We start from the raw sequence: 25,243 nt of genomic DNA on the forward strand, positions 1-25,243 counted from the left end.
CACCACAACTTTCTCTCACTCTTACTTCCTGTTTCTGTTGTACCTGTAATTCAAAGGGTCAGCCTTGTCACACTGTGTCATGCTGAATATCCCCCGAGAACTAAGTTAAGGGTACACGTGTCTGTGGAGTGCTCAGCCACTTGCACGTTAAATTCACGAGCAGGCTGTTCCGTTGATCGGATCAACTGGAACCCTCAACGTCATAAGCGACGGAGTGCCAACAACACAACATTTTGACACACTAATGTATTATCATTAAAAGTAAAACAAAAACAAACAAATTATTTTCCCCTTTAATACAAGGGTGTATATTAGTAGCCATACCGATTTGGAATTGTGGTATTCATGCCTTTCTCAAAGGGGTTCAGCTTGCAATTGGTGAAAGTCCACATGAATCTCCTACACCAGTAACTCTTGCAATACAATGGAATGTTAGTCGACATTCGTAATAGAAATGCAGCTTTTAGCTGGAGGTTTACATACCTTTTCTTTTAATTAAGATCTGTTTAGTTAATTGCTGTGCTTTTAATTAGGATAAGTATTACTAATATCTTTGTGTATCATCATATTAAATTTATGGATGTGTACGTGTGCATGCATGCATGTGGGTGGTGGAGAATGTTAACTGGGAACACATGTATTTTTTGCTGGTTCCCCTTTTTTGTTCTCCCCATTCTTCTCTTTCCTAATTGTCCTGGTCTTTTCTCTTGAATATGAAGAAGGACTATGTCCTAAATGTAATATCTTTCACTTTCTCCATTCATATTGACTATGAATGTGTTGTTCTTTTGTATTTGCTATATATATATATATATGTATGTATGTATATATGTGTTAGAAGGTTTGGAGGTGATGTACAGGAATTATATATTAGAAAAAATAATAAGCTACTCAGATATCTGGATGGTTGTACATTTACAGATTTTTATGAATATGTCACATGTTTTTGTAAATCATATATTAGCGCTTGCATCTATTCTAGTAGACTCTCCAGATTTATATATATACACATGATGATGGCTGTGAACTTGTGATTGAGGAAGATCATCACTGACCATTAGGAACATTGTCCACTCAAACAGATTTATACTTTACACTTAGCTGGTGCCTAATGATCTCAGCTCTTGATAAACATACATGTGTGCATTTATTGCAGATCAAGCTTCCCTCATTCACCTATTTGCAGTGCATTTTTGACTTGATTGCTTTAATTTTGCATACAAAAAAGTGTGTCTTTTTGAAAATACCCACCCTTTTCTTTACTTGTTACCCTCATTGGTGGCAATGACAAGCATTGCTTTCCTAACTCACCTCCCACATTTCACATGCCTTCAACAAAGACTTAACGCAATCCTTCAATTGTTGTCTTGGCTTCCGCTAGGGGTATTTTCTACAAGCAAGTTTGTTATACAGTTTTCCTGGGGTTATATAATAGAAGACACTTGCCCAATGTGCCACATGGTAGGACTGAACTTAAAATCATATAGTGGCTAAACAAACTTCTTTAGAACACAACCATGCCTCTGTGTGTGTATATGTGTGTATACATGTATATATATGTTTATATATGCATGTCTATGCATATCTTTTATCTTTTGCTTGTTTTGGTCATTTGACTGTGGCCATGCTGGGGCACTGCTTTGAAGATTTTTAGTTGAACTAATCGACCTCAGTACTTACAATTTTTTAAAAGTCTGGTACTTATTCTATTGGCCTCTTTTGCTGAACCAGGGATGTAACAAACCAACACTGGATGACAAGTGGTGGGGGACAAACACACACACACACACACGTATTTTCTTCTAATTCTATCTTTATCTTATAGTATTGCTACTGTCTTGGTGTTGTCCACTATTTCATTTTTATTCTTATTTTATACTTATCCAACCACCCCCTTGATATCAACAACTATGATGCTTGACAGTCACATAATGAAAGAATGCACCTGTTGATGCAAATCTGATGAAGTGTCTCTCTAATGTATCAAACCTCAAATACTATGTAATCTTTCACATTGAACTTTTATGTGCAGTGGTGCTAAAAACAGAGGTACTAAGACAATAGTAGTCAGTCATTAAAGATGTGCTAAAGTCTGTCTCTTTCTCTTGATACAGTTACACACACACACACACACACACATTAAAAGCGTTAATCAACATCAAATATATTGGAGATCAATATTTGTACCGGAACTCATAGAAATTAACCCAAACTTGAAGCCAACTAATTTTTTTGTAAATAACTCATTGTAATTTTAAAGTGATATGGAAAATTTTTTTTTTTTAATGAAATACAATTTCATTTTTTCTTTTAATTTTTTCATGTGTGTGTGTGTGTGATACATATAGCGTGCAACACTATAAGCATTTGGATATATTAACCTCTTTACTTGTAATACTAATAATAGTGATTTCTAAAAGAACTGCAAAATATATCTCAAAATATATCTGTACCTCTCATCACCTTACTTAAAGACATAACCCTCTTTCCCTTATCTTTCACTTTTTGGGTTTTCTTTTTATTCTTGCCGCCAGAAAAAAGTTGTATCCAGTGTACTTTGTAAATTGATTGGTATTTGGAAGGGCATCCAGCTATAGAAACCGTACTTAAACTGAGACACTGGAGCATAGTGTTGTTCTCTGATTAGTTAGACCTTGTTGAACTGTACAACCTATTGCAGCTTGAAAAATGAACATAAACGAAGGGAAGATATTCATGCATGCATGAATATGTATGTATGTATGCATGTATACATACATACGTGCATGCATACATAATATATACATACATGTGTGTATGTTTGTTAACTAACCATTAGTGCTAGTACCACAATAACATGCATCCAGTACATTTTGTACATAAAGTAGAGAAGGCATTCTATTCATGCTGAAGGTGTGACAACCTCTCTAATGCTGGTGCCAAACAAAATGCCCCCAGGCTAATACTGATATCAAATTTTCTCTGTCATTTCCAAAACTCAAGCTATTTACTTCTTTTTGTGCATCTCTTTTACCCTTGTAACAGTTTATGATGATACCCCTACAATTCTGTTCTCTGTGTGTGACTAGCACATGATCTATCTTGTCATATATTTTTAGCATTTCTGTGACTGTGCCTGATGGTCCAGGTGCTTTCCCTACCGTCATACCCTTTACCATACTGCTGTTAACTTGTATGGTTAATCCCTATACTTAGGTCCACATTAAATATGCCCTCTTTATTCCTTGCAGTCTCTTCATTCAACAATCTCTCACAATAATATGTGTGTGCCTCTTTCTTTTCAGTATTATCAGTAAAGCAAATGCACGACTGTTGTTCAGCATACATTTCTCATTAATGATGTTCCAATTTCCTTAGTAAACAATCTCGCAAACTAGAACACTTCTCACAGATTGCTTCTCTAGCTTGTTTCTTCTCCAGCTACATGGTACTGACCTTTCATACCCTCTTTCTTTCTACTGTCCAGACCTGTTGATTTGTTCTTCTAGCTCATCATTGTTTCTTCTGTCTGGATGTGGCCTATATCCAGCCCTCAATCTGATCTGTAGCCTTGTTGTTTTGTAAAAACTGCTAACTTACTTCTACTTTCTGTCATAAACATCAACTAGAACTTCTCTGAATCTATGAGCTCTTTCACTTTTTATGTTTTATTTTCCCAAATTGTCTTTTACTTTTGTGTCCATCTAACTCTTATTCAGAAGTCACTCTTTACTAATCTATATGGGGCAGTAATCTTTGATTTATATATATAAGACATGACCAAGTAGTTAAGAAGTGTGTTGTAGTCATGAAGTCCTGGTGGCAAATGTCTTTTGTCATAATCTCGACTCAGCTCAAGTCTTGTGAGTGAAATTGGGTAGATGGAAATTGTGAAAGCTGTTGGATTAGCAATGCTTGTAATTGAAAGAGCCAACCTAGTCACACACTGTGTCTGGCTGAGAGATGCATAAAAGGTCTGAGTTGTCTTGGTGAAAACTGAAAGAAGACCATCAAACATATAGATGATTAATTTGCTGTTAATAATAAACAATTATTAACTTCCCAATCTCCATTTTCTTTTTCTTCTTTTATAAATATATATGTATGTATAATCATAAATATATATACACAAATACACACAATAATACATTTGCTCAAAGAATTCCAGAATATTCTAGGTACAACCAATGCAACTGTTAATTTCCGTCATTGAATATCTTGGACTACATTGTCAAATATGCTTTCTTTTTTATGAAATGGATAGATTTGACTATTACTTCTTGCAGGTAGAAGCTCTAACCCTGTTAATGCTAATGAGTTCACATACAAATGTGAAGCAATTTATTGAAACAAACATTTCAATGTAGAAAAAGTGTATGGAACAAAAATGACATTCTAATTTGATTTTACTGCATATGATTCTGTATTTCATTGCTGCACAGAAATAATTTTTTTTATTTCTTTGAACTGTTTAATAATGTGCAGCAATTTTATTGCCTTCTTTTTTAGAGTACATATTTCATTTTTGTCTATTTTGTTACTGTTTGATTGATGTCTAAATTTTAATATTTACATTAAATATTAGAGATGGTGTTTTATGATGCATTGATATATATTATCTAGCTACAACTATTTATCCATGGATTATGGAATAACTTGGGTTTATTAAAAAAGAAGGGGTTTCTTAATACCAGCTTCTACAGGCAAGCTGCTTGTAAATGTCTGTTCATGCTCTATAGAACAGCCCTACCAACCAGATCCAAGACTGCCAATATACAAAATGAAATATTACATGTACTCAGCCATGATGCAGGTGATAAGTGTCAACACTATCAAGCAACTCCAAAGGATGCTAATGGATAAAGCTACCTAGCATCCTTTGCCACACGTTGGTTTGATAATATAACCACAGAGAACATTCTCAACTAGCCAACAGTAATTGTTTTTTAAAACTGTCATTCTTTTTAATTATAGAACAATAGCAGCAATCTGTCAAGTGATTGGTTGGGAGGGATTGAATATACATTTAGTACTCAAGGCCCTTTCGACTTGGCCTATGCTGCTGCATCAACAGTTTACTGGCCTAACATAGTTTTATCATATAATTTGTTAATTGCAGAGGGTGCATTGCTAATTAAGCAGTTGCTACATTAAACATGTTTAACCCTTTAGCATTTGAACCAGCCTTAACAGGCTCGAATACTCTGCCTGTTTTGTTTTCAAACCAGCCAAATCTGGCTTCATACGTCTACCTTACACATCATTGAAGTCTTAAATCTGCAAGATAATGCATGATTAATTCAGAACGATAGGGATATACGAATAGATAAGCACCACTTTTCACTGAGTTATCTGTACGCTGAAAGGTTAGACAAATACTTGCTTTAAAAAAAATAAAATTGGAGGAATCCCATAGTAATGTTCGTCATGGGTAAAGGTTGCTAGCATTGTGCCCAAAATTAGGAACATTTTTATTATTGTTATTATTAAATGTAGTTACTAGTATTTATAAGCTCAGTCACAGAACTGAAGGTAAACTATTTGGATTTGCTTGTGTTATATTACTTACAAAAACTTCTGTTTATTCCCTTCCAGCTCTGTGTTCAACTTAAATTAGATGTTGGGTAGTAAAAAAAAAAAAAGTGCTATAACATTAAGTAGGCATTGTAAGTGTTATGTGTCTGTTGTCTCAACCAGTTATGTGTATCTATCTGTTAATAGATTTGATAAAGTGGAGAAGGGTTTAAGGTAGTGTATTGTCTATGATAGAAGTTTGAACCTTAATTCTTCTGGCACCACGCATGGTTCATATCTTGTAGTTTGAGCAGAAATCTTTAAAATCGATAACTATATAAAAAAATAAATGTAAAATATTTTAGAATTTCTGGTTGTTTTCAGAATAGATAATGTGCAGCATTATTAATGATAGATTTAAAATAAAAAGTACAACCTTTTGTTAAAATATCGAATGTGTTTTATTTGCTTAACAATATTGTTTTAATACCATAAAACAAAATAAAAGATTAAAGATTTGGGATTAACAGTCAGGTTTTAGCTATTTTCTCGTGATATGAACATTATCCATAATTATTGACTTAGATGTTTTCTAGTACTTAATCTTATTTATAAATTTACATAGGATAATGCATAATTAACGAGCTTTCTGTGTTCTTAGTGTATGCAGGTGTCTACTAATAATCCCTTAAGGAATGTGAGATTGTGATAGTTAGCAAATGAAGCCCCCTACTGACTCTTTTGTTCTTTTTATTAGTTACTGGAACTGTTATGACTGATTCATGATTGGATTCCTTTAATAATATTGTCATAACAATGCCAACATTATGGTATTCTAGTTTTCCCTTTGAATAAGAAAGTAAAAAGAAAAAAAGTGATAATTGCTGAAGAATTGAAATGAAAATTTCTAACTACTTGAGTGTTGTCAGGGCAAAAAATATAAGTACTGGTTTTAGAGTTGTTTAGTCTCAGATCAGCTCTAATTGGGCAGGCCTATGCATGTACGAAACATTCAAGCTGTGACAATCATCTAAACAATTTCCTAAATAAATTTATCTAAAATTCTTAGGGGAAGGGAAGAAGTCTGAAAAAGTAATAGATGGTAATTAAAACTAGTTGTTGTTGTTTAGTCTCAGGTTAAACCAGATCTAGCTGAGCTGTGATGAAAGGCTTGCCAACTATCTTCTTTATAAAGGCAGTGTACCTAGGAGTACATCATCCAGTGTTTCATATCTATTTTTAATGTGGTAAAGTCATGAATTTGAGGAAATTTTGCTTACATTTCTAACAGGTTGACTGACCCCATTGTGACTTGTTTAAAAGGAGTTTACAAAGACTTGGAAATAGACTATATAGCAGACAGGCTGTGCACAGTATCTATTGTGTAAGTTATAAAGTAAAAGTAGGCCATAAATGTTGTGAAGTTTTAAAGGCTGAAAAACATTGGAGTATATCATCATCATCATCATTTAACGTCCACTTTCCATGCTAGCATGGGTTGGACGATTTGACTGAGGACTGGTGAAACCAGATGGCTACACCAGGCTCCAATCTGGTTTGGCAGAGTTTCTACAGCTGGATGCCCTTCCTAACACCAACCACTCCGAGAGTGTAGTGGGTGCTTTTACGTGCCACCGGCACGAAGGCCAGTCAGGCGGTACTGGCAACGGCCACGCTCAAATGGTGTATTTTATGTGCCACCCGCACAAGAGCCAGTCCAGGGGCACTGGCAATCACTTTATATCCAGATGCACAGACCAAAGTAATGTGATGGTATACTTATTATATCAAGCTCATTGCTGTAATAAATATAAAGCATTGATTATAGGTGTTAACTCTTAAGGTTCTTTCTTTTAACAGTGAACCGTACTTTGAAATTGACTTCTGAAATGTTACACCTTGGGACTCTTTACTGGTAGTCTTTCTCAGGAGTTAACAATGTAGTTTTATCTTTTGTATAAACAACATTATCAAAAAAAAAAAAACTCTTTTATACTCTTTTACTTGTTTCAGTCATTTGACTGTGGCCATGCTGGAGCACCGCCTTTTAGCTGAGCTAATCGACCCCAGCACTTATTCCTTGTAAGCCTAGTACTTATTCTATCGGTCTCTTTTGCCGAACTGCTAAGTTACAGAGATGTAAACACACCAGCATCGGTCGTCAAGCGAAGTTAGGGGGACAAACACAGACACACACAAACACACATATATATATATATATATATGTATATATCTACAACGGGCTTCTTTCATTTTCCGTCTACCAAATCCACTCACAAGGCTTTGGTCAGCCCGAGGCTATAGTAGAAGACAATTGCCCAAGGAACCATGTGGTTGGTAAGCAAGCTACTTACCACACAGCCAAAAAAGTGTATTTTTTTTTTTTTTTAAGAAAAACTAGAAATGATTTTTTATGGTTTCCTCAGAAAGAGAAAGATAGTTATTTCAACCTTTCTCTCGGCTTGTTACAATTGTAAGAGGGAATTTTTAATCTGGCCTGTAGATCTGGCTCAAATGCTTGCAGCAGAGTAGGTTTTGCTGAAGACATAAGAATCAGGCTGTGGTGCAACAAATTTATATTGCTAAATACTAGGAATAGTCTTCTGCTAAGTTTCTCCCTACTAGAGTTCACTCATAAAGATTTGGCTGCCATGACGTTACAATAGGAAGCACTTATCCAAGGTTCTGTAGGATTGGATCAAAAATATAGTTGTTATAATTTTGAAGTATGGGGAAAATTACTTTATTTTATCATTTCTTCGCTTCTTAAATTGGTTTATCTTTGTGCTGTGGATTATCTTTGAGATCAAAACTTTTGCTACTATTTATAATCTTATCTGTTAAAATATGTAAGATTACACGTTAAAAGTCATGAGAGAACTCTGAAACAACAAGAGAAGCATTCTTAATTAATAATAGTGACCTTGCTTAACCCAGACTAAACATACTAAGTTAAAACAGTGATAAAAATCTCATTACATGAATGACAGTGTAATATATCAGTTGATCTATAAAAATATATAAAATGACAAGATATGTTACTAAACTTTTTACTGAACCATACCAAAATTTTGATTATATTGAAAATACATTAAAGCTTATTTACAAATTACTCATTTGAAATATAGCCATGAAAGGGGTTAGTAATTCAGAATACTTCAAATGTTAAAAATAATCTAATTTTGAATACTGGAAAATGGTGCAAATATTTCCAATATGTAAAAGTTTATGTTTAAATATAAAAGTTTACCCAATTTTTTTTAAAGTTTATTATGTAATGATTTCTGAATGAGTATGTCATCTAGCTGTCACCATTCCATCCTTTTTTGGGGACTACATAATCTAATATATCTTCCCTTCTTTTTGGAGTTTTTTTGTGAAGGTAGTGGGGTGTTATTTGAGGGATATATGGCTGCTATTTTTGCCAGGCTGAATACCAGGCAGTATTTACTTTATTGGTTTGTTGTTTTGTTGGCATTTAGTTCCAAGTCAGCCTATGATTATAGTCATCGCAACTTTTTAGGGATGTGTAGAATTAAATTATTTGTGCTCTATCCTTGCATACGGCAGCAGGAGAATTTGTTGCTACTTATAGCAGTCAAGTGACCAGTATTATAAAGGCTGCTTTGTGCTAGGATCACTAGGTAAGCAAGATGGTGTCAATACATAAAAGATTCTATTATTTGCCAATTTGACACAGATAATTTGAGTTGTAACATGATATAGTTAATTTGATCCATTGCTCCTCCAGTATAAGCTTACAAATTATGCAGTGAAATCTCTGTCTTATTTCACATTTAAGAACTTAGTGTTAAAAAATAATTATCCCAAATCAAAATACTTGCACTAAGAACATGGTCTTTTCTGATGTTCAGTTATTATAGTAGACTTGTTAAAACATTGCACAATCTGCCTTACAATATTTACCTGCTGAATTTATATCCTGCTGATGTCAACTTTTCTTTTCTTTCTTCTCTGGATCCACAAATTAAACAACTAGTTAGGAATTATTGCTACTTTTAATAGTCTTTGCACTACCTTAAAACTTGAGTCTCTGTAGTATTTAAAATGATTGCTTATAATGTCATGCAAGTAATATATGTAAGACATCTGATCTTATCTTATCACCATTGCTCATATCATGTTATTGTAATTTACATACCTTTCTTTTTTAAAATATGATAAATGATTAAAAATGGCTTTAGTTGCATTCCTTGTCATTCCTTTTACTACCAGCCTATCCTACGTATGCTACTTTGAAACAAAAATTCTTAGTATTACAATGACATGTAAAAACCTTTTTGTTAAGCCATGTTCCAGATATCAGCAGAATATACCTTTAAAGGATGTGACAACCTCTTTACAATCACTCTGGTTGCCAGAAATATGAGTCAAATTAAGTCTTCACTAATGTCCTACAGGGTTGTTGCTTTTTTCTTCTATGAGAGGGGTCTGGAAGAAAGAGTTGCGCATGTAACTTTCAGAAACCCAGTGAGGTCACTGTGACGGACATGATTACTACTTCTTCTGGATCTTGGCTGCTAAGAACATCAACCTCTGGAATCTTCTGCCTGCTCATGTCTTTTCTTTGTGTTATTGAATGGCAACTGCTTAAACAGAGCATTTATGACATCGAACTCCCCAGTCTCAGAGAACCTATGAAGATCAGAGGTACTGCTGCTTCTTCCTGGCCCAGCAAATAAACACGCACCACACACATTGTATTTTGTTTAAAATAAGCTAATGAAACAGTTAAGTATTTTGTTTTAATTGTCTTACTTTGTTGTAAGATGTTTAAAATTACATTAAAAAAATCAAAATCTGAAGACTAATCTTGTTGGCTGTTCTAAACAATGTAGTTAACTGTGCTATAATTAGAAAGCTGGATAGTTAGCACAGGCAGGATCTAACAGAATCATTTGACCAAACCTGGGTATTTGTTTTTTATTTTATTATGAATACTTCTAAACTAAGATCAATGGGATTTTTTTCAATGACGCAATCACATTCACTGAACTAATATATTCTAAACAGATTACTTTGAGGCTAACTAGCAATATCTCTGATTAATTAGAATCGAATGTATCAGAAGAGTCAAACGCCTGAAGCTCAGTTTCTGATTTTTCTCATACTCTCTTAATGGTATTAATGCATAAGATATTTTATATAGGAGGTAGATGAATGTGTTTCTTTCTTCTGTAATTAAAATGAGGTTTTTAAAATGAGAGTAAATAAGCACTATCTTCCATTTCTATTGATAATTCAATGCCAAAGATAGGAGACTGTTAGAAAAGGAAGTGTCATCATTAGTTCCTTTGTTGGCAAGAAACAAAAGTCTTTTATCATATGGAAATTGACAGCAAAGGATTTTTAAGTAGAATTTTTTTTAGAGAAATAGCTGTAAATTGGGGTAAAAAAAAAAATCAATTATATGGTCCAATATCATTTTAGAATTATCAATCTTGTAGTAAAACCAACCATAAATATCTTAATATGCATTGCTTAAGTTATTTAACATAAAATATTATTTTATAGTCTTTCCTACTAAAGTCAGCAGGTTAATATATTGTGATACTAATAGTCCTGTAGGCAGGCAGGCAGTATAAAAGATCTGATGGAGGCTTCATTTATAAAGCAAATGCTTTATTATTTTCTATGAATCAAATAGTTTTGCCTAAGATGTTAACGACTGATATCTTTATATTTCAAGGTATAATTTTCCACCACATGTTACACCTTCAGGTTGTAGAACATGATTCTATTGAGATTTCACTTTTGTATTCATAAAGAAATTCAAAACGGAAATGCTGAGATTTTGCCACTGGTCATTATTTTAGATTATAGAGATGCTAAGGATGCTTAATCTTATTCTTATTGATGTTTAGTATTCTGCTATAAGGAATTATCCTTAATACCTTTGAACATAATACTTTATTCTATTGATAACAGTGTAAAAGTTAAGGAAATGGACAGAGGTAATGCGGTTTTGTATGCTGGTGATATCTCTAGTTGTAAATTACTTTATCTAACTATTCACTAGAATATCCAAATAAAAAAAATTAGGAAAAAAAATTTCTTTGAAAATATGCTTTATAATTATAATCACTCTTGCTATCCTGAAAATGAGAAAATAGGAAAGCTTGTTTTTTTTTTTTCTCTTTTGTAAACAGATATTTAAATCATAATGTTTGAAACAGACTGAAAAAGAGATTAAAAACTATTCTAAAGGTTGTATAAAAGACAGAAAAAAAAATAGTATAAATACTGTTTGTATTAATTTTTAACTCTAATTTTAATATCTGTTATAGTAACTCAGGTTACTTGAGGTAGTTTCATGTTAAACTCTGTATGATGATGGCAATAACTGGGAACAGTGACATTAGATTAGTTTGTGTTAACATATTTAATGTATGGTTGAGAAATAGAGTGTGATGTAAGAAACAATATTTTCGATGATGTTATTTTCATGGTTCTATCAAATGCAGAAGATAAATCCTGACATGTTACTCTAAGTTTACCAAACAAAGTGTAACCTCCACCGTACGTGTTTAAGTAGTGATGAAAATCCATTAAGTAAACAAAAACAAGTTTGCTGATGTAGGGAGACAAAATTGTTTGGAATAATTTATTATAAAAAAACCCAAAAAAACCCCCCCACAAATTTGTATTGCTTAACACCAATTTGGGTATGTATATATATTTATATATATATTGTCCAACCCATGCCAGCATGGAAAAGAGATGTTAAATGATGGTGATAATGAATACTGATGAATATTTAGTACCTTGTTTTCTATCTGTATGTGTCTAGTATCAAAAATGTTATCTCAATCTGCTCTTAATGTTATCTCTGTCAACACTTGAATGTTTATCTTACTTTTAAATAACAGCTACATCAGCTGTTTTGCTTACTCTTTTGACTATGACTCACATACACCACCTGCAAGAATATTCTCAACATAAATATACACTTGACTAATCAAGTTACACGTTAAGCTCTTTACACTAATTTATATTAAACAATTAATGCTTTGACGTTGCCAAGGTAATGAAGCATTATCAATGCGAGAAAAATGACTTGTTAAAATTAGAGTGCAAATTAATTGCTACATATGAATTGTAGAGCTTGCAATGAAATGATTAGATGAAATTTAGGAATTTTTTTTTTTTGTTCTCGCAAAACATTTAAAGAAAAGAGAAGCCCCTGGAGTGACTGATCAAATCATGCTTGGAAAATTAACATAATTTATTACTGGTAAGGAGTACAGTAACATATAATATTTATTTTTCACTCTATTTCATGTGTATGAAATAGTGATAAATCAATGTTTTATTTGCATTTATCTATTTACAAAAAAAGGTTTCCTAATTAATTTTTCTCTTTAAAAATAATCAGTGGTAATATTTAAAAAAAGAAATGAAGTTTCATATTGATTGACTTGTTGCCTGCAGAGCAATAAAGATTATCATGAATTATTTATTTATTCTATTTGTTTTTAAAATTTATATCTGATCTTTAGTGAAGGCTTTTTTTAATAAACATCCACACTTATATAATATTTAATTGATAATCACCAAGTTAAATTGTTGTTTAGCTCCAGGTTAATTGTAATTCTAATTGTACATACCTGTGGTCAAAAGCATTCCATTGTTTTTTTAAGGCGTATATAAGACTACATTGTCCTTCATTTCCAACAGTAAGGTGTAATTTGAGGGAGATTTGGCTACTCTTCATAGGTAGTCTAACAACCACAAAATGACTATCTTGCCATATCAACCCTCATATGTTTCCTTATCAGATCTCAGTTCTTCATTACATAAGATTTTGGTCTTGTAGAAATTTCTGTACATTGATAACCAGTGACACTGTAGATTCTGCTGAAGAAAATCAAAAGTCAGGTTTCACTCTTTAGGCTTGAAGGTGGATGACAAGTAATTTACTCATTGGTGACTGAGGTGAGGTCTTAAAAGATGGAAAGACTAATGTCAACACAAATGTACTGGGAAGCATTCTAATTATGTGAGTGACTATGTTGTGAAGACCACAAAGTACTCAGGTAGCTTGCTAGAAATATTAGATAACTTATTTCACTTTAATGACTTAATAAGTGCCAAAGCTGGAGATGATGATTTAGATTCCTAAAGGATGAGATTACATTTGTAATGAAGGGTTTCTCTCTGTGCTCAGAAATAAAGGAGTGAGAAATTTCATGTTAGAGAAGTATGGACAGCAAATGCAAAGTATTTAGTGATTTCAGTGAAACAATTTTTTATTAATTTCCCTGAAGAAGTGGATTCTTCTGAGATTAAAAAATGTGGATAACTAGGTGAAATTGTAACATCAGTTAACACTCAATTTGAATTGCTTGAGAGAAGAAAGTTGGTGAGTTCTAAAGGAATTAACTCAACAGAAAAACTGAGAAGAGCTTCCAGTATTGAAAAATACTTACTGGTAATTTTTCTTCTCTTGTTTATGTTTTCATAGAAAGAGCAAGCTTCCCTCAATTAGCTACATTAGTCTTAAATTGAATTTAAAATATTTTTACCGATATGTATTTACTAGCTGATCCATAATGTCAGTATCAAATAATTGAATGATAGTAATATTGAAGTCATAGGAAACCAAGGATATTAAGTTAGCTGAAAAAGTCAAATGATTGCTGGTTGAATGGATGAAGAATTTAATTATAATAGAAGGATTTCAAATAAGATAGAATGAACTTTAAAATAAATATATTTTAAAGCTATTAAAATAGCAAACAATTACGTAATTTGTGATCAGTATTGTAAGAAAAATAAAAGATGTTTTAATGAACAAATTAGTGGAGCTATTTAAAAACCGAGATTTGTTATTTAAATGAAGACAAGACAGCATGGTAGAAATGTGTTGATGTATAATTATATCATAGAAAACGAATTTACGTCTGTGTAATCACGTTATCTTGGCCATCTTCCCACTGATGTCATGACATCAAGGTTTTAAATAAAGTTGTTGCCATAGCTGATAAATTATTCAAGTATTGAGGTAACTCTTTGATATCAGGTGTAGAAAGAAATTATTTTAAGGAGTGTAGGACTTTAGACCACACTGTTAATATTTGCTCAAGTGACTGAACGTAAATTCTATTAATACCTATGTAGATTCTTTGTTTTAAATTTGGTAGCCATGGAACAATAAGAAAGAAGAAAACAGCCTGATATTTTCTCATAACTATCACTAATGTTTTATAGCCTGTTTGTGTGTTATAAGCTTTCTCAAAATAGGAAAATATTCATATGCAGTTGGTAAACATTAATCATTGTATAAATATGCACATAAACTAAAATATACCTGCAATATATACACGTTAAATCAAAGTGTCTAATGACGAATGTTCTTAACCCTTTTGATACTAACCCACCTGAGGCTACCACCATGTTTCTTTTATATAAACTGCTTGTTTAAAGTGTTGAAGAATTACATTAAAACCATCCGTTAATATTTTCTACCAGAACCTTTCTGTTTGTGTTATAAATGTTATCTTAATGCAATATTTAATTTATAAAGTTAATCGGTTGAAGCATAAACATCATATTTCTTTTGAGATATGATCACAGAAGGGTTAAGAAGGAAACGACCATTCTTTAGATAGTAAAATTATTATACTTTGGTATTAATTAGAAAGACTATAGAATTTCTCCTTAAAATAATGATGATGATGGCATTGTAGTAAGGAAACATCTGTCTTAAGTTTTTACTGTCCTGGTATATTTTGAAGGAAATGATTTTCAGTGAGCAAATTGAAGGAATGTTGTATTTTTTCTTAGTTCATTTGTTGTACTTAACTATTTGGTAGTAGTAACCTTTTCACATTTAATTATACTTAGATGACCTGGCTGAATGGAGCTACAAATGCAAATTATGATATGAACTATACATATTAATTACATTGGGAAGCTAAAAAGAAGAGGGAAAATGAAAATATCAGACAAGGAAGTATTTGGGTCTTTTTGTCAAAAAGATATTAGGTCAGATAATTATAGGTAATTGTTGAGTTAGTGACAATCAGCAAAATACAGATATGGGTGACTTCAGCCTGGAAAGTATGACCTATTTTTCCTTTGTCGCTTTTGAAAAGATGTATTTATCTTAAAAGAAAGTGAATATTAGGAGGCTTGGTAGTTTGTATAAAAATGTTGCAGAAAAAGCAAAGTTTGCTTTGATAAATAGACTATTTGCTTACTGAAGCAGTCATCAACTTTTTTTTATCTTTCTTGATTATGAAAAATTTGAAAATGTTGCTTGTAATTAGCTGTTCAAGTTCCTAATTAAAACAATATATACATACTAAAGGTAGAGGAAGAACTAACAGAAAGTTTTTCAAGGCTTGAATGAGATTTAAAAAAAAATGTTTTGTGCTTATATTTTCCTGTTTTCATGGTTGAGACATTTGTATGTGAATTAGGGTAAATTAGTTTTATGGTTTGATGGATGTACCTAGTTTTAATCACAAAGAAAGAATCATTGTGCTTTGTTAAAGGTTAAACACTCGATCAACTACAAAATTCTTTCAAAGGGATTTTTATAAGGTATCAACAGAAATAAACCATCACCTGACTGAACATTCCATCTGGACCTTATGTGCCTTTCACTGAGTCTGCTTTGAGCCCTTGAAAAATAATCATTGCTAAATAATAAAAACATTCACAAAACAAATTTCCTATCAGTTTTAAATTGGAAACCACATGTTTACAACCTAAAACAGGACAACACACCTATGATAAAGAGAACATGATATTTCTATGTAGTAACTGAATGTTCTGGAAAATAGCTGTTAAATCTTCCTCAAACCATACCATAATTTTGTTGGACAGTGTAATTCTAGTTATACAAAAAATATGGAATGGTCATAGCAGGAATGTATTTTGATCATAGATATTGATGAGCATCGGTGGATATTTAGATATAAAATCTCTTAGTTTGAATCTTGTGAGGGACCATGTACACATCTAGAAAAGAGATACCTAATGATGGCTGCAGGTTGAACTTAGTGAAATGAATGTTAATATGAATATTGAGTGTGTGTGTGTGTGTGTGAACGTGCGCACGCACACACACACAGTCATTTAGAAGTCTAATCAAAGCTCATAGGTAGGTGGGTTTTCAAAGCCAATGCAGGACAGTGCAAATTGAGAGAAAATATGAGTAGCTGATGGAGAAAAGGTAGACACCGTCTATTAGTATATGAAAGAAATAATCAATAAATAGATACTGATCAGCTATTATTTAAAATATAATTATCTTTTGCAATAGACTCTTTGGCACAACATGATGCAAAGACAGCTCAATACAGAATTTGATCCTGATCCAGCGACATCAACTTCATAACAAACAATGATTGTGTTGCTGTAGCTTATTATCTGTGACTGGTCAATTTATTAACTTAATCTTCACCATCCAAATAATACAAAGCTCAGTGGAGAAGGTTCTACATAATAGCACAACCTACTAGAAAGAGCAGCTAAATATCACTCATATCACTCCTTGCTGTCTTAAATACATAAAGTATACATTAAATAGTATAGGCCTTGATATTGTCTATGAAAAGATGGTATGGTCACGGTTGAAATGCCTTTGATCAAAAGTTTGTTTGTTATTGGTTTACTAACTATAATGACATTTAATACTTTAGAACTTACTACTTCTCTTTACTTTTCAATCTGAATTTCTTAAGGCAAAAAGGAAATGTTTAATTTCTTTTTTTTAAATGATCAAAACTGAAAGTTGAAAGGGTTTTCAAGATGCTACCCCAAAGAAGCTGTTTTCTGCAATTGTTTTTATGCTTGCAGAAACTAATTTACATTACATTGTATTTGGTTATCATATTTTCTATTAATTAATAACTGGTTTATATAAAGTTATAGATCGGTTTTGTTAATTTGCATTTTACTTTAGTAAATGGTTTGTACTTATGGTTCCATGCCTCACATTTCTGGGATCAGTTTTATCGTTTGTTCGTCTGTGTTGACGAAATAAATACTAGCATCACCCAGTATCCACTTATTCAATGATTATTCATATCTCTTTTACAAATGTGAACTTCTATTTAAGGGAGAATGCTACTGAATTTTTATTTTAGTCCCTTTTTGCATTTCTTTACTTTTTAACGTTTTAAAAGTAAGGGTGTTCATAAAATGTCTTACTTTAATATATCTCCTGAAATGGTAGAATAGTTGTAATGCTATTCAAATTATAGTCAATGTATGGAAATGAGTGATTGTTTAATGATTATTGTCAAATTGCCAAAAGAATTTCCGAGTACTTCTATTCATCATAACATTGATTTGCTATGCACTTGAAAGGAAGCTAAACGGCATTGGTGCCAAGATTATACAGTGAAAGAGAGGAAGATGGAAAGCTTCTTGCCTCTAAATTAGAAAGAAAGAAAATTCATTTTGATGATGCGAAGAGACGAGATGTAGAAAAATATTAAAATAAGGATGTTGGGAGAGAAAAATATTTGGAGACAGATGGTTTCTAGTCCATGTAATCTTGGAAGAATGCTTGCTAAATCAATTGATAATGGTATTTTCTATTAGATTTCAATTTATACATTTACTTCATGTTCCCTTTATATTCTCAAATCCTTTATAAAAATGTCTTTTTTAGCATTCCTTTTTAGAATAATCTCTGTTATCTGAGTTATTAAAAAAGAAAACTCAATCTACTTCTTAAAACATATTTGATTCAAATTGCAATTCCGCTGTTATTTTTATGTTAATGTCATGTGTATAAAACAAATTACACTTTGCATATTTTTTACACACAGCTTCAGATGTCTTCTGAGAGCTGATGAAATTTATAAAAGCTATTATTCAGTAGCTAACTCATGCGAATATAAACCTATTTTTGATTCTTAAATCTCATTTACATTGATCAATTTGTTTCTTTGTGAAATATTTTAAATAAAGCTTAATGTTTAAACAAATCAATTTGAAGAAGAAATCCCATCATCTGCCATTAACTTTCTGTTTCTTTGGAGTTCTATAATTTCTTAACATGGTTCATTCCCTTCCCCATCAAAAATATAGAAGCTAAAAAAACTGAAATTTTATACTGAATTGCTGTTGAAGTAAGTCATCTTAAGAAATAAGGAATTTTCCTATCACCCCTGTAAGGGTTAACAACTTTTATAATTTCATAATGAAGTTGTTCCAAGTAAATGTGACATAGAGAATTTAAAGGGTTTTCTTGGCTGCAAAAGAAATCCTGTAATGGATGTGATAGTTGTTATTGGTGTTGAATTGCTCTGGTCATCTTTGTTTAAGTAGATTTATGCAGTGATAATACCCAACTGAACTTTTGTTTGTCATTTCTGGTTGTTGCTATCCCAACTTATTCTGGACTACTAAGATTTAGAATTTTAAAGGCAGAAAGCTAGGTTTTTGGTGGAATTTCAACTGCTATGTTCAGCAACCACATTGACTAAACTGAAACTTCTTTGCTAATTTACTTGAGTGCAGTTTGTGCCCATAAACTATCAGGTTATTAAGAATGAAATGTCTGATTTTGAACTGAAAGATTATATTACTTTATCTCAACAAAAAGTTCGCTTTTATGCTGTGATGCAAAGGACAGCAAGTTTCAAGACAACATGTCATTTGATACTTGTACAGTTGCGGTGGTATCCACTTGTCCAGCTTCTTTATTTTGCCGATTTGTTTCAGATGGTCCAATACAGTTGGAATCGAAACATTAAACCTTACTGCTAACTCACATGTAGTTTGAGTAGTATCCACTTCCACTACAGTTTCCAACTCATGGTTATCCACCTTGGGCTCAGGTCTACCATAGGGCTGATTATCATGAGCAAAGTCACCAGACCGGAACTTCTCAAACCATCAATGTATGTGTGCTCAATCGCCACATCTTCACCAAACACATGGGATGCATTGGTTTCATGACAGAACTAATATTCATAAACGACATGAATTTTTTATCTATCCATGGGTTCACAAAAATTGATTTACAAGAGAAAACTCACAATATAATCAGACACCATGAATTGCTTTTTTAAAAAAAGTGATGATGTAACTCTGCAATGTTGTAAAACAAAAAATTGTCTGGATAAAACATTAGAGTTAACAGTTCTGAAGAAGGCTGGAGGGTATATCAGCTGAAACGTTGTGTTAACAACAAACAAGATGAGGACAAATATCCGTCGAATGTAAATAATGTAAATAATGATTAGAGTTAACGACTGTCAAACTTGGTGTATAAGAAAATCAGATGTTTCATTCTTAATCACCTGATATTTTGTTGTCCGACTTAAGTGACATATTTTATATATACAGTAGTCCCTCAACTACGGTGGGTGTTACATTCCAAAACCTCCCGCAATAGCCGAAAATCCTTGAAGTAGAAACAGTATTGTGCTGTATATTTTTTAAAATTATAAATGCAAAACAACACCATGGATGAATCGACGTAAGCTTGAATGGTGAACCGCGATAGGTGAACCGCAATATGGCAAGGAATTACTGTACTAGTTAACAAGTTAGGTTAGTGATTGATAGCAGTCAAATTATTAATCATTATAATCTTTAGTTACCTCATTCTCAAAATATTTTATTTAAAAAGTGTTATGTAGATGTTGCTTTATTGAGACAAATTATCAGTGCATACTTAATGCTGTGTAGATATTTGGTGAATACACTCTCTTGGACAAAACTAATAGAAACAAAACAACTATCAACTTTTCATTTCTGCTGCTGAGAGGTCAAGAGACCATATGATGGTATAATAATGATAGGAAAGCTAAATGAATTTAACTGATTCTTGCTTAAAGGAACAGGTTAAATTTAAACAGGGATTACTTAATATGTAGACATATTGAGTGTAGAATAGGATACAGTTAAGAAAATCACATTATTCATCTATTTAAAAATTTAAAAAACCAACCTGTGATACAGGTGATTTTTATTGTAGAAAGCTGAAAGCAAACATTGAAAACCATTGTGATTTGAAATATAATGTTGGTGTGTGTGTAGGTAAGAACTGACTTAAGTTTTGTTCAGTTATCAATCATATAGATTAGAGATAAGATAATTAGAAGGTGAATATCAAGAATACTGAATCATAATATGTTGTGCTTGTCAAAATGCAGACCTTGGATAATCGATTTTTACTCTATTGATCAGGCTTCAAATAACATTGTTATCCTTTACCACTTTGTTGTCAAATACTACAAAGGCAATTGTTCAGTTATATGAAGTCAAAATATTAGATAGTGTTTCACTGAATTGATATGGTTTGACATTACCATTGCAATATTAACCTTTGTAACATTATTGTCAAGTATTATAGAAGCTGTGATAAATATATACATAGAGAAGACAGAACTGGGTGAAACTGATTCTAATTGTAGTACTATACACAACAAACAATAGTTATTGAAACTATGAACAGTTGCTGTGATATATACTATTTTTGGAACTGTTGCAAAGTTACTTAGCACTTTTTTGACTATATTCCCAATGCCTACATGCTTAAATTAATATTTATTATAATCAGAATTTGGAGGAATTTGCTAAAATTATCTGTTATGTTAGATATTGCTTGTTGTTGTTTTTGCTTAGCCCTAGTTTGGTGCTGATTGAGCTATCAAAAACATTCTAACCATGACCACCCTGTCTTATCAGCAACAACAGTCTACAATGCTTCTTTCCTTCCTTCTTTTCTGTCTTTTTATTTTTTGGCTGTTATGTTGGTGTTGTTCAAATAAATTTTCATACCATTCATGCTATCATGAAATTCTCATAGAGATTTCAATTTAAATAGAATTCAGTGACCCTTTTGATACAGAGTGTCTCAAGTGAGTTGGTATTATAAAGGATACGTCAAAAGCTCTATCACACAGTGATATATTCTGCTAGCCATTACTATATGTAATGATACTTTCTCAGTATGATGAAGATATAACTGAAGAATTTAATATTAATCTATAGATTTTTACCTCTTTGTTTAAGTTTTTTGGTTTCCAGACCTTTGTATGAAAACTACTTTGGGGATATTAATTATAAACTTAGTCTGCTGCATCTCATGAACAAATAATTAAAATTTGTAGAGATGAAATGTTAGGCATTTCTTGCAATGGTGACATTACTTAAATAGTGTACTGTCTTTATAGAAAGTATGCAACTAATGTAACTGTAGGAAGTTGATATTACAAGGAGGTATCAAAAACGTTCAAGGACTAGATCTGTTTTATAAAAATTGCTTATTTACCTAAGTTTTAACATCATCTCCTTCAAAATAATTACCTTGCGCAGCAATACACTGGTCCCAGTGTTCCTGCCACTTTTGGAATCTGGTCTGGAAGTTGTTTTCCATAAGTGAGTCGAGGACCTTGTGTGATTCATTCTGGATCTTGATACTGGTGTTAAAAAGGTGACCTTTTAGCTGAATTTTCATCTGAGGAAAGGGGTGGAAGTCCACAAGTGCTAAATCTGGTGAATAGGGTGACTACAGAAGTGATACCATGTTTTTGGTGAGAAACTCACAAATGAGGAGGGCTCAATAACAGGCTGCGTTATTGTCGTGAAGAATCCAGTTCTTCAAACTCCACAGACCCAGTGGCTTTTGTCAAATGTCCTCCCTCAAAAGCTTCAAAACGTTGTGGTAGAACTCTTGACTGATGGTTTGGCCCTGGGGGATGAATTCTCGATGCACAATACCACATTTCTGGGGGTGATGTTTGTGGTAGGTTTTCCAGATTGCTCGTCGTTCTCCAGGGACATTCTTCTGCTTTAAAGCACCTGTGCCACTCGAAACATTGCATGTGACCCATTCCCTCATCCCTGGAAGCTTGCCAAAGCATGCTCAATGTCTCTGTAGCAGACTTCCCGAGTTTAATGTAAAATTTCACATTGGCTTTTTGTTCCTGTCCATGACAAAATCGCAGACTACAGCATACATGTGATCACAAAAACACATATTTCACAACTTGCAAAGTAAGCACAGTGATTTCACCCAGAACACTGCCTCGTGAAGGTCACTGCTAGCTCTCATTGTGCACACAGTCTTGTACTGCTGTCTAATTCACTATAGAACTAGTCCGAGAACTTTTTGATATCACCTCATACGAAGGCTTGTCTCTCTCTAATTATTACCACTTTATTATTTTATCTTCCAATTATGTAATTATCGGAACTGAAACAAAAGTAATTTTACTAAAACAAAATGTGTAGGCTAATTGTATAAGATTGTTGGATCTGTATTAACAAAGTAAACCATATATACAGCATGCATTGGTAATGTATATAACAATTATTTGTATAACAGTTGTTACAGTTAAAGACCTCTTTTATCTTAAACATATTATATTCAATTACAGAAAAGTGAGATATATTCAGAAACAGGTCCCCATTTTGTGTGTGATTTGGTTGAATGAAACTTGTAGTTGCTAGTCATGCCAGATATCTGTTTCACTAGTTCAGTCATGACTAATGAGGCAGTAAAGACTAAAGTTTAGATTATTTTATTTGATCAATCAGAAATAAACTAACTAAATCTTAACACATCCACAATTGTTAGGCAGCTGTTTCTTCAGTGATGGTTTGAATGAGTTGACAATAATGCAAACAATTTTAGTATGTCGGAATGAATACAAGTCCCTACTACCACCAGGGAAATGATGTTCTCAGAATGCAGAAAGTAATAGAAAGTCCATATGGTATGTTCATTTTAAACAATAGACATGCAAGGTGTGTAATGAAGCTATAGGCAAACTAATAGTGAAAGTAGATTACACATATAGTGAGTGAACAGAAGGTTGAATAGCAATAGATTCTCTCAAATGCTTAGTTGTTCCCTAGTTGATACTTTCTAGATGACCTAACCATCAGTGCATGAGATGTAGAAGCTTAGTTGTCAGAATAGGAGTAGTTTGGTAAAAGACCAACATTTGTTTCAAAATACCTAAGTGAACTGGTCTTTCCAGCACTGTGTCACCAATCCTTATAAGGCTTAGCATCCTGAGATTAGTCTTCACCATTTCATTCCAAGTTTTCCCAAGAATCCCTCTTCAACAAGATTCATTCATTTTGAATGCTCTCCTTTGCTTTGTACAGCTTTTATATCCTCATTTATATTATATCTGTACAATATCAGTCTTCTCTTGCACTCTTGTTTCCTCTTATGTCCAGGTTTTCTCTCATCTCATTTGTGCTCAACCATTCATATCCAGCAGATGATGCTTTTTCATCTCTTTCTAGTCTTTGAAAATCTTATGCATTCAAGGTCCATATCTTACTATTTTGTAGTATCACATTTCATACACCAACAAAATACAATCTGCCCATTGCTCAGAAGAAGAATCCCTTTATTACTTGCAGAAATAATTGCTCGTGAACTTTTTCCATCCTATTTTTACTCTAGTTTCTGCACTTTCAGAACAGCTGGTCTTAAACTCCTCTGTTATGGCTATTTTTCTACACCTAATTTCTGTAGTAACCACCAGGTTACAGAGTATAAACCATGTTGGATGCCTTCTCCTAATCAACTAATGACAGGTACACTTAGCTAGGTATTTCTGTAGTTATCTCACCAGGAAGAGGCTCTCAAATGCATCTCTTCCTGCACAAAACTGAACTCCATCTCATCTGTTCCTTATTAATTGTTTTTTGGTAACTCCCCTGTGTCCTTATAGCAGTTGATAATGATACTGCTATACCAGTCATTGGATATGGCGCACTCCTATACTAGTTGACCAACTTGATGTGTGACTAGCTCATAACCTACATTGCCATTTTTCAGCTTTTCAGTGACTATACCTGATGCTCTAGCTACCTTTCCTCTCTTCATATCTTTATTCACTCTATCTACCATATTTCTGTTAACCTGTGGTAGTTGATCCCAGATTTAGGTTTACTTTGTGGTAAGCCCTCCTTCTGGTTTGTATTCTTTTCATTTAACAGTCTCTCATAACAGCATTTGCCAGCTGGTGATAACGGTTTTGGTAAAAGCAAGTGTATTGCTTTCATTCCAAATACACTTTTTGATGGTGTCTTCATATTCTCTAGTACACAGTCTTGCAATTCAGAACACTTATATGTCTGAAAGAATTAAATGTATGGTTTCAAGTTGTGTTTCACAGATTCTAGATCATGATATAATCTTTTACAGTGCCCTACCGTTTACACCAATGTTGAGATTTCTCATCCTTGTCTTTCTTGAATACATTTTACCAACATTTCTACTCACATAGTTTTAGAATTTTGTGAAAGGCTTTATCCAGTTCCACAAATGCTTGGTGTAGTGATTGTAAACTCACCAGACCATTCTTTTAGATGCTCTATACTTAATTAATATGACCTGCCTTTTTTTTTTTCTTCCAAATCTGAAACTCTTTCCAGAGCAAAGGTTATCTTCTTTACAATGAAATATGACTACAAAATATTGTTTTCATGCTTTTAGTCATTGGATTGTGACCACAGTGGTTTCTGCTATGATAAAGAGTAAATTGATATAATCAATTGAAATAGGCTGCTTCTTATTGTATTGGCCTGGATGGGATTTAAATTCAGAACACTATGATATAATTAAATACCATAAGGTATTTCATCCGATGCTCTCAGGATTCTGTCACTCCTTTTTTGTTTTTTTTTTGTTTTTTTTTCCCTTGTTTATGCTTACTTAAATTCTTTGATTTCAAAGATATGGTAGCCAATTTCTGTTTAGTATTTTTATATGTTTGGTTTTTAATCTATC

General features: G+C 32.7%; 1 protein-coding gene and 1 long non-coding RNA gene across 10 annotated transcripts in view; one reads left to right on the plus strand and one right to left on the minus strand.

Moving 5' to 3' along the window:
• Positions 1 to 25,243, plus strand: part of LOC106871599 (tyrosine-protein phosphatase Lar) — a 586,729-nt gene that overhangs the window by 314,051 nt on the left and 247,435 nt on the right. The gene's annotated exons all lie outside the window — the stretch shown is intronic.
• Positions 12,722 to 25,243, minus strand: part of LOC128248924 (uncharacterized) — a 126,050-nt gene continuing 113,528 nt past the window's right edge. Inside the window, exon 4 of one of the 2 annotated variants that reach the window (XR_008265079.1) lies at positions 12,722 to 13,368. This is a non-coding gene — a long non-coding RNA (uncharacterized LOC128248924). Of the gene's footprint in view, positions 13,372 to 25,243 lie in introns of both variants that reach the window. The other variant, XR_008265077.1, reaches the window with a different exon arrangement.

Source organism: Octopus bimaculoides, chromosome 10, assembly GCF_001194135.2.
Source record: "Octopus bimaculoides isolate UCB-OBI-ISO-001 chromosome 10, ASM119413v2, whole genome shotgun sequence".
Classification (NCBI taxonomy): Eukaryota; Metazoa; Mollusca; class Cephalopoda; order Octopoda; family Octopodidae; genus Octopus; species Octopus bimaculoides.